Source organism: Bidens hawaiensis, unplaced genomic scaffold (genome assembly GCF_021521415.1).
Source record: "Bidens hawaiensis isolate Kalapana, Puna unplaced genomic scaffold, B.hawaiensis_p1.1 tig00000820_1, whole genome shotgun sequence".
Lineage (NCBI taxonomy): Eukaryota > Viridiplantae > Streptophyta > Magnoliopsida > Asterales > Asteraceae > Bidens > Bidens hawaiensis.
This window is the reverse complement of record NW_027491048.1, coordinates 3928691-3938360: the sequence shown is the minus strand read 5'-3', so window position 1 is coordinate 3938360 and position 9670 is coordinate 3928691.

Here is a 9670-nt window from a genome sequence, read left to right as displayed (position 1 = left end):
AAAGTTAACACAAGTAGCAAGGAATTATAGTCACTCATGGAGATAGATGCTCGCAAGGTACAGATGGCTCAGTTTTAAATCATTAAAATATTGTAAACAGTATTTAAACATTTTTTGTAAAATCAAATAAGATTTATAAATCAAAAACTCAGATATTTATTATCCGAGAAGCCTTTCAAATAAATTAATATTTTATTATAAATAATGGTTATAAATAAACTAATGTTTCAAAAAGATATATTAATATTTTATTTTTAAAACAAAAAGATTTCCGCTAAATAAATGCAACTCTGATATATTTACAAAACAGGTATCAACTATTGGTCACACGCCTAGGCCCTAAGTCGGGGCCTAATTATAATTAATTTTGATCAAGACGCTATTGATGAAGTGGTGAACGAAGTATTAACTAAGCCTATTCGTCTTCACTTTTCCATTATTACGATGGGTGGTGATTTCAATATCGACCCCAAGAAGAGCTACCATATAGGAGTGGCTCACGAGCTCGTATGTCATTTCTACTTCAGTTTTAGTTTATATCCATGAATTATTTATTAGGTCAGTGTAACAATAGTGAATCATGACTTGCATATTATTGCAGCATTAGGCTCTCATGTTCCGGTCATTTCTAACTGTCCTCGTGGAAAAATCGTAAGGTATGCACTTACTGATGAATTTATACAGGTTTTCTCACTTATCTATTTTCTACCAGTGTTAAGAAACTAACTAATCGATTCGAATATGTAACATCCTAAATTTTATAATAATAAATAAAAGGAAATGAGGTTCGTTTATTTAAATGTGTGTTAATATTTAATTAAAGAATTAAATAAAACAAAGAGTATGGACTTGGGTGGGGAAAGATTGAATATCGGATGGGATGGGCCTTAGGTACATGGGCTTAAGAGAGTATAAATACTCCCTTAAACCTCCCTAAAACCCTAAAACCCTCATTCTTATCTTCCTTATTCCCTACACACTTAAAACATGCACACACACACTCCCATATACGGCTGCAAGTAAGGAAGAAGATCCGAGACCAAATGAGCTTTGATTCTTGATAGATCTTTGACATAGAAGCAAGATAAGAGATTGTTGTTCATAACCGAAGCTAATCGTAGTCTAAAAACGTATAAAGGTATGTTCTTTATCTTTAAAGGTTATGTTTTTATGAACGGTTTGCCCTAAAACTTAACCCTAGAGTAGATCGAGTCTAGATGTATCATATAGTTGCAAACTTGATGTTTAAAATGGACTTAACGAACTCATGGTTATATACGACTCATAAAGAAACCCTATATCTAGCCTTGGAATGTTTTAAACCATAAAGGTCCAAGCTTTATGGTTACACGGGTCAAGTTTTGGCCGAAAACGATTAGGAAAACATTTATGGGTTGATACCAAACCATAATAGGGTGTTAAGGTCACGAAATGTAATGATATTGGTAATAAACAGACCAAACTACCACAGCTCTTTCGAATAAAATTATAGGAGTCGAATACATGGGGAAAACTCGAATACATGTATATAATTGGAATACAATGGACCAGCTCGAATACAAGTAGATATTCGAATACAAGTAGACATTCGATTACAATTCATGAAATTCGAATAAAATGTTAAGATCGCATACATTGTAAGAACTCGAATACACCATGATACTCGCATACATTCATTCGATTGAAATGGACTCATCCGAATACAATGTATGGTTCGAATGCAATACAAGTAATCGATTACAATATAGAAACTCGCTTACATGATTAAACTCGCATACAATATACATTCGATTACATGGTATAACTCGCATATAATAAGCACACTCGAATACACCTTATATATTCGAATACACTGATGAGACTCGCATACAATAAGTAATTCGAATACAATATGAACGTTAGATTACCTTATAGGATTCGAATACATGTATGACTCGATTGTAATGACCATACTCGAATACAATCATGGATCCGAATACATAACAAAGACTCGCATACATGTCTACCATCAATTACACTAAGGACTCGCTTACATGCATGCATTCGATTACAATGTACCTGCTAGATTACAATGGGTACATTCGAATACAATAGATGATATGGGATAGATGCATGCATTCGGATACATGCATGGATTCGAATACATAGATACTCGAATACCTTAGTGTATGTAAATAAATTTATATTCTAAGTAAAATGTATTCTAAAACAAGACCATTAGAATAGACAAGACTTACACATTTTTTGCTGAAACGTGAATAATATGATTAGGACGAGTATTGATACATGTAATTAATGTACAGTCAGCCGAGCTCAGTTAAGGAAAGGATTAACGATTAATGAAGAACGTAACAGGATCAAGGTGAGTTTCTAGCCCCATTCCTTGTTATGTTTTCAGGGCTGTGTGCATACTCGATGTGATTAGTTAATACACCTATCTTAAGTGGTAAGTGTATGCCATGTATGATTTATGTGAAAGATATGAATGATTGCTTGTCGGTACGTGAACGATCTTCAGATATTGCATGTACTACCAGGTTATACTTAAAGATATGAATGTTATATATAAAGTATGGATGATATATGTATGTTATGAACGAATATAAAGGGATGGCAAGGTACAGAAGAAAGGGACCGGGCCCTAAGAATACTCAAGGTAGAAAGGGACCGAGCCCTAACAATACTCGAGGTAGAAAAAACCGAGCCCTAACAATACTCGAGGTAGAAAGGGACCGAGCCCTAACATACTCGAGGCAGAAAAGGGACCGGACCCTAATAATATCTGAGGCAGAAAAAGGAACGAGCCCTAATAATACTCGAGGCAGTAGGGCACAATGCTCTTTAAAACGTATAAGTATGTAAAGTATGAATAGGTGTAAAGTATGTAAAAAAAAGAATGAAATAAAGGGAGAATGTATATACTCATGCATGCACGAAAGTAAGATAAGCAAGTTAAGTATATAATATGTACGCGTATGTATAAGTATGTGAAAGTTTTGTATGTTATTTGATTAACTAGAACTCACTCAGCGTAGCTTGAGGAGAACACATGGTGGAAGAATAAAAAGCTGGCATATGATTTATCTGAAGACCAGTGACGTCGTTATTTAAATGATGTTTATGTTTTAAAGACAAAAATGTTAATTGAGACAAGTTTTTGTAATGACTTGAAATGTTTATTGAAGTTTTAATATTCCGCGAAAGTTTTATTTAACTCTGATATTTAGAACTGTGTTTATGAGTAAATCCAACGTCCAATATAGGACACCAGGACCAAGGCCTTACATAATAATCTGTCTGCAGATTGGGTTCTCGGATGATTATGAAGGTGGTGCAATTATGTTGACTGTTGGATTTCTACCAAGGCTCAAAGTCAAAGCAATCACACTTTCAATTTGCGGTAACAGATCTCATATTTCTTTCTCTCTTTATTACTACGTATTGCTTTCATTATTATTATCTTTTTTAAAACTCTACAAGTTTGTGAATTCATGTATTAGGAACCATAAACGCTCATGATTGACGAATTTATAACAGACATTAAGGACTTTTCAACTTCTGTTTCAGGGTCTAATTCACCAGTTGCCATGATGGGTGGTGATTTCAATATCGGCCCCGAGAAGAGCTACCATATGGGAGTGGCTCATGACCTCGTATGTCATTTCTACTTCAATTTCAGTGTATATCCATGAATTATTTATTAAGTCAGTGTAACGATTGTGAATCATGACTTGCAGATTAATGCAGCATTAGGCTCTCATGTTCCGGTTGTTTTTAACTATCCCCGTGGAATGTTCAGTTGTTTCTAACTGTTCTCGTGGACCATCGTTTCTAACTGTTCTCATGAGCTCGTATGTCATTTCTACTTCAATTTCAGTATATTACCATAAATTATTTATTAGGTCAGTGTAACGATAATGAATCATGACTTGCAGGTTATTGCAGCATTAGGCTCTCATGTTCCGGTTATTTCTAACTGTCCCCGTGGAACGTCCAGTTGTTTCTAACTGTTCTTGTGGACCACCGTTTTAAGCTAAGTTGTACATCAATCTATTTTTATCCTCATTCCGATCAAAAGCCCCAAAAGATCAGTTTGAAATTTGGAAAAAAAAGTTAACGTCGTTAATTTTTTTAACAGGTGTCCAATAAAAACAAATAGTGTGAAAGTTGGGACAGTGACAACTATTTTCAAAGTTTGGGATTATTATCAGTCAACTACATTAAGTTGGAATTATTAAAATCTAATTTGCTAGTTTAATGAAATGACATTTAATTTAATGAGAATCTTGAATTAAGAAAGAACTTAGACTACTTTCCTTATTTTGTAAATTAAATAGTAATCAAAATTAACAAATTTCTTAGTATAAAATTATTAATCTTGTAAATTACTAATTTATGAAATTTGAATGTAAACATAATTATTGTCGCAAATACTCAAATAGTATTAGGCTAAGGGTAGTGGGGCTTGATCCACCCCCAAGTTTTTGATCCACTCCATGCCCAACGACTCGTAGGCGCTGATGTGGCACAAGATCAAGCTCCTTGATCAAGCCCCAGAGTGTGTAGAGTGTGTAGTGGTGCTTGATTGATCCACCCCAAGTTTTTAATCCACCCCATGCCCAACGACTCGTTCGAGCCCCGTAGACCAGCTAGCCCTGGCCGTCCGCGCCCCCGTTCACACAAACGTGGTAGTGGTGTGCGCGGCTGCCACGTCGTCCGCTCCTCGTGGTCCGCACCCCACTACCCTTAGCCTTAATAAAAATACAAATGCATAACACTAACATGTTACCAACTTTTTTAAAAAGGTATATTGGTTTTTATTAATCCCAACTATCGGCTTTTGGTCGTTGTTGGTCACAACTAACGAATTGGTTGCTGATGATCCCAACTTTTAACGTATTTCTTCCCAATGGTCCGCGACTTGCAGAATTCTAACGACGTTAGTTGCAGGTCACCGGAAAAGGGGTTTTGGACGGAGAACTCACATTTTTCTGGAAAACTCAACATATTTGTCCCAAACATCTTTGTATCGAATCTTTAGGAACCTTTTCTGATAAAAGCCCCAACTATTGATGTCGTCAAAACCCTATAAACATCGTGGGAAATGGTTGGTGATGTTCAAGTGGTGGTGGTTGGTTGATGGTGAGTCAATCGGTGGTGGTGGCGGTGTGTTGTTCGGGTGGTGTTTTCTGGAAAAAAAAATGTTGCTTTTCCGATCAAAACCGTTTCTCCGACAACCCGCAACTAACGGTGTTAGGTTTCCGTTAGTCGCGGACCGTTGGAAACAAATAGGTTAAAAGTTTGGACCGTTAGCAACCAATTCGTTAGTTGGGACCGACAACGACCAAAAGAAGATAGTATGGACCAATAAAAACCGATATACATTTCAAAAAATGGTTGCATGAAACAAAAGTTTTACTATGTGTAGCCTCTACAAAACTCATTTGACAATTGACCCGACTCTAATTTTGGTCAAAGGTCGTTTTAACCCAAGCTAAGTTGAGATCTTTTTAAAACAACCCATTAAGACACGGACCGAGTTGACACTTTTGTAAACGGCTTATTTAGACCCAAAATAATTTTACTCAAAACCCGCTTTCCACCCATTTTAACCCGTCACCCGAACCCTTACCAGACTTACTTTTAAAACCATATCATGAGTATAGTATCAACATCTTTGCATCACTTAAAAGGCACCTATCATATAATTCTATTTGTAGGGTAATTTAGCAAAATAAGAAAAAATTCCCCTGATTATTTAGTTTTAATCATTAACATGTATATAGTCAATAATTTACATAAAAAGCTATCATCTTTTTTAGTCAAAATTAGAGATCACACAATGAGATTTCATTATGTTAGTAAATTTCATTATATTAGAGCCACATTAGTAAAATTTACCTCATCAAGTTATTTAGTAAATAACAAATGACAGAACTGACAAGCATCTAACTTGTAATAGTATAATAATGCAATAACTAAATTTCTGATATTATCTTACTGAGTTTCTTGAACAGAAGTGACCAGTGCATAAGTAATAGTATCTGACGAAAAAAAGATAAGTATTATTTTTTTTTAATAGATAATGTATATAAGTATCACACCTTAACATATTGTTTTTTAAAAATTTCTAAGTTGGACAAAACAGTAAGAAGCTTCAAATTTGTACATATTTATTACTACTTAATCCTTTAATTACCGAAAATAAAAGAAAGTATATGTTTTCCATTAATAAACTCTGAAAAAATATTCTTTAGTGTTTGTCCTAGGATTGTAGTTTCTTCTTTGTAACATGTCTAAACTTATGTTACTATAATCCATTGTAGTGTTTATATCATAGTTTACATCTTTGATTCTCATTATGCACTTGCAAGCAAGACAATTTGATTCCTGAAGTTGATGAACACTAAATTTCATATTAAAAACTTCAAATCGCATTTGTTTGGTAACTGAAATTGTGATAGGACTTAGAACGCGATTGTTTGGTTGATGGATTTGGAGTTATTAGAATGTTTAATGTTTTTGTTGCAAGTATGTCTGGTGAGAAGATCAAATGGCAAATGGTAATTGTATGAGAATGATTCACTTGGCCCTTCAACTCAATCTCTATAATTTTCATCAAACTTGAAATTGATATAACGCGCAAGTTCAGATGCATATACCAACTCAAACTTGACTACATAATTAGACTAAAATATAAAATCCAATCATATTCAAATACAAAATCATTAGTAAATAAATTTGTTGTTGTCTAAGTCATTGGCTCAACTTGTTCTACAAGTAATTTTGATTTCTTGTAAACTGAGTTATAGGCTCATAGGCTCAACTTGTTAAACAAGACGTCACCCCATCATAAGTGATAGTCTTGTGGTTACCTAGTTTAACAGTTAGTGGAAAAGATGAACCCATAACAAATATCAAATGTAAAATGTATAGTGTAACTATTAAAGTTTACAGATGTTATCTGTAATTATCGGTACAAAATAGAATAATTTACAAGATCAAGTAGTCACAAAAGTAAATTATTTTATAGTGCAATCAAACAAATTTTTTATAAACTATTGTTATAGAGTAACATTTCTATTCTTTTTAACAACCAAATTTACTAGTAATCAAAGAGGAATAGCAAGTCACTAACCTCCAAAGAGTTACAAATTAACAAAACATGCACCAATTATCTCCATCAATCGTCCCCAATTCTTCACTCATGTGAACGAGCTCCGGTCCTTGTTTTCCACAAGAACCAACAAGCCATTTAGATAATCAATTGAATAGCCTCTTCTTCTTACCATCTTGAATCATTACATTTAAACGAATTTTAAAAGATCTCTGACTATAAAAGCATAAATCGAAGGTACCATTCAACTTCAAATTTTATAAAGTATTACAATATAATTGTTTTGAATTAGACTGTACCTTTTGATTAATCTGTTTGCATGACACATTGGCGTAGTCATGCTATATATAAACATGGTAAAGTTAAAATAACATGAAAAGTCCTTTTGATTAATCTGTTTGCATGACACATTGGCGTAGTCATGCTATATATAAACATGGTAAAGTTAAAATAACATGAAAAGTGTGAGAAGGATTTGTAACCACACAAAAAACCATTTAAAATAAATTAAAAACAATAACGAAAAAATCATAACTCAAAAATAAAAATACAAAAAATGACGAAAAGACACAATGCCGAGATCAAAGACACAATGACGAAAATGAACAAAAGACACAATTATAACTAAAAAAACATAATAGATCGCAAAATATAACACAATGCCGAACAAAATATAGCATAATGTTGAGTAATAACACAATATAAAGAAAAAAACACAATGTAAAGGAAAAAAGACACAACCAATAACAAAAATAAACACAAAACACAATGATAAACAAAAAGACATGACTTTTTCACTTACCATTGTTTTTTTAATGAGAACGAGAAAGACGGTGGAAACATTTTTGTGTTTGTATTTTTTTCGTTTTTATGTTAAATTTTGAGTGTCGACATTGAGTGTCCTGCAACTCGTTGGAAGAATGCTAAAACGCCGCTGCCCTTTGTTCACAGGTTTGTTTTAGCATTTAATCAATTAAAGTTTGAAATTGATCCAACTAATCTTCAGTTGGATCTTCAACTGATCAATTTTGACTTTGAGCGTAATTAGGTTTAACCTTGAACGTTTGTCATTTACACTTAAGCGTAATCATATTTAACCTTAAACATTTTTCATTTACACTTAACCACAATTAAGTTTTAGAATTCGATTGAACGTACTTAATATTTAACGTTAATCGTGATTCACATACATAATGTATGTTAAGATGATTATTGTAACTGTCTAATAATATTATATAAATAATATTATACGTGAAATCTACTTATTCTAATAAAAGAAAATAAATGTGACATGTGTCAATTTATGGTTAAACTTCACAACTATTTTCCCTCCAAAATTAAGATCTTAATTGATCATAATATATGTCATATTCATTTTCCTTTTACACCCTATTTATATTATATTTATATATTTTTATAAAAATAAATACTAACATATTATTTACTATATATTCCAAATAATTAAAATTCAAAAATCAAAAACAAACCATGTTTGTTAAAAATTGAAAAGAATTAATTTAAATGTTATCATTAACAAATTGTACTATGTATATTGTTGAAGATTATAAAGAAAAACAAAATTCGAATATACTTTCATTTTACAAAAAAAACTTTTTTAATCATTAAATTATAAATTTATGCTTAAAAGTTTATCGATTTTTTAAAATCAATTCATTTATCTATTATTATTACTGTTGTTGTAAATTGTCATATAAATTTATAAATTATAAATATATGCTTTAAATCTGCCAATTAATTTTTTCGGTTAATTTAGTAAGTATATACAAATCACTTTCATATATAACAGAGTTTATCATATTTAATTTCTTGTTTTTTTTATCAAGGATTGTTTCAGGTTTTGTGAAACTTAAATTTGATTTTTACGGTCAAAAGTTGGTAAATAGATTGTTTGGTACAAGTTAACTACATTTTGGTCAAAATTTGTTACATGTCAAAAACGGGAAATCTGCGAATTTTTTAAAGTTTGAGAATGCAAATAGATTTATCATCAAATTTATTACGGGTTCAAATTGTTGACTTGAAAATGTCAAACGGATGAACGTTAGAATTTCAAACATGATCCGGGTTTCAAATTTATTTTCAATGACATTTTTGGAAATAATAAAAAGTTTCGTGATTTGATAAATTGACTATTTTCCCTTGACCATGAAAATTTAAGAAAAGATAGTGAACACTACCGTCATGCAACCCCCGAGCTTCATTCAATGGTGATCAGAACATTGTATGTGGAAACATGTCATGCAAAACTATGCTCAAATGAAGCAAAATATTCCCAAGATTGAATGGGTTAGCATGTTAAGTTGAGTGACCTAATTGGAACACTTTTGAAACTTGGTTACTATTATATAAAATTGCCCCTATTTTTTATGTTGTTTTTATGACAAAGTCGAGAAGTCCCCTGAAACTTATCAAAATCTTTTTTATGGTGTAACTCAAAAAAAACATAATTCTTGAAGAACATATAATAATTTAATGTTCTCCTTTCCTTTTGTGGTTTGTAAGTTGATAAAAATATCAATAAAGGTAACGCAC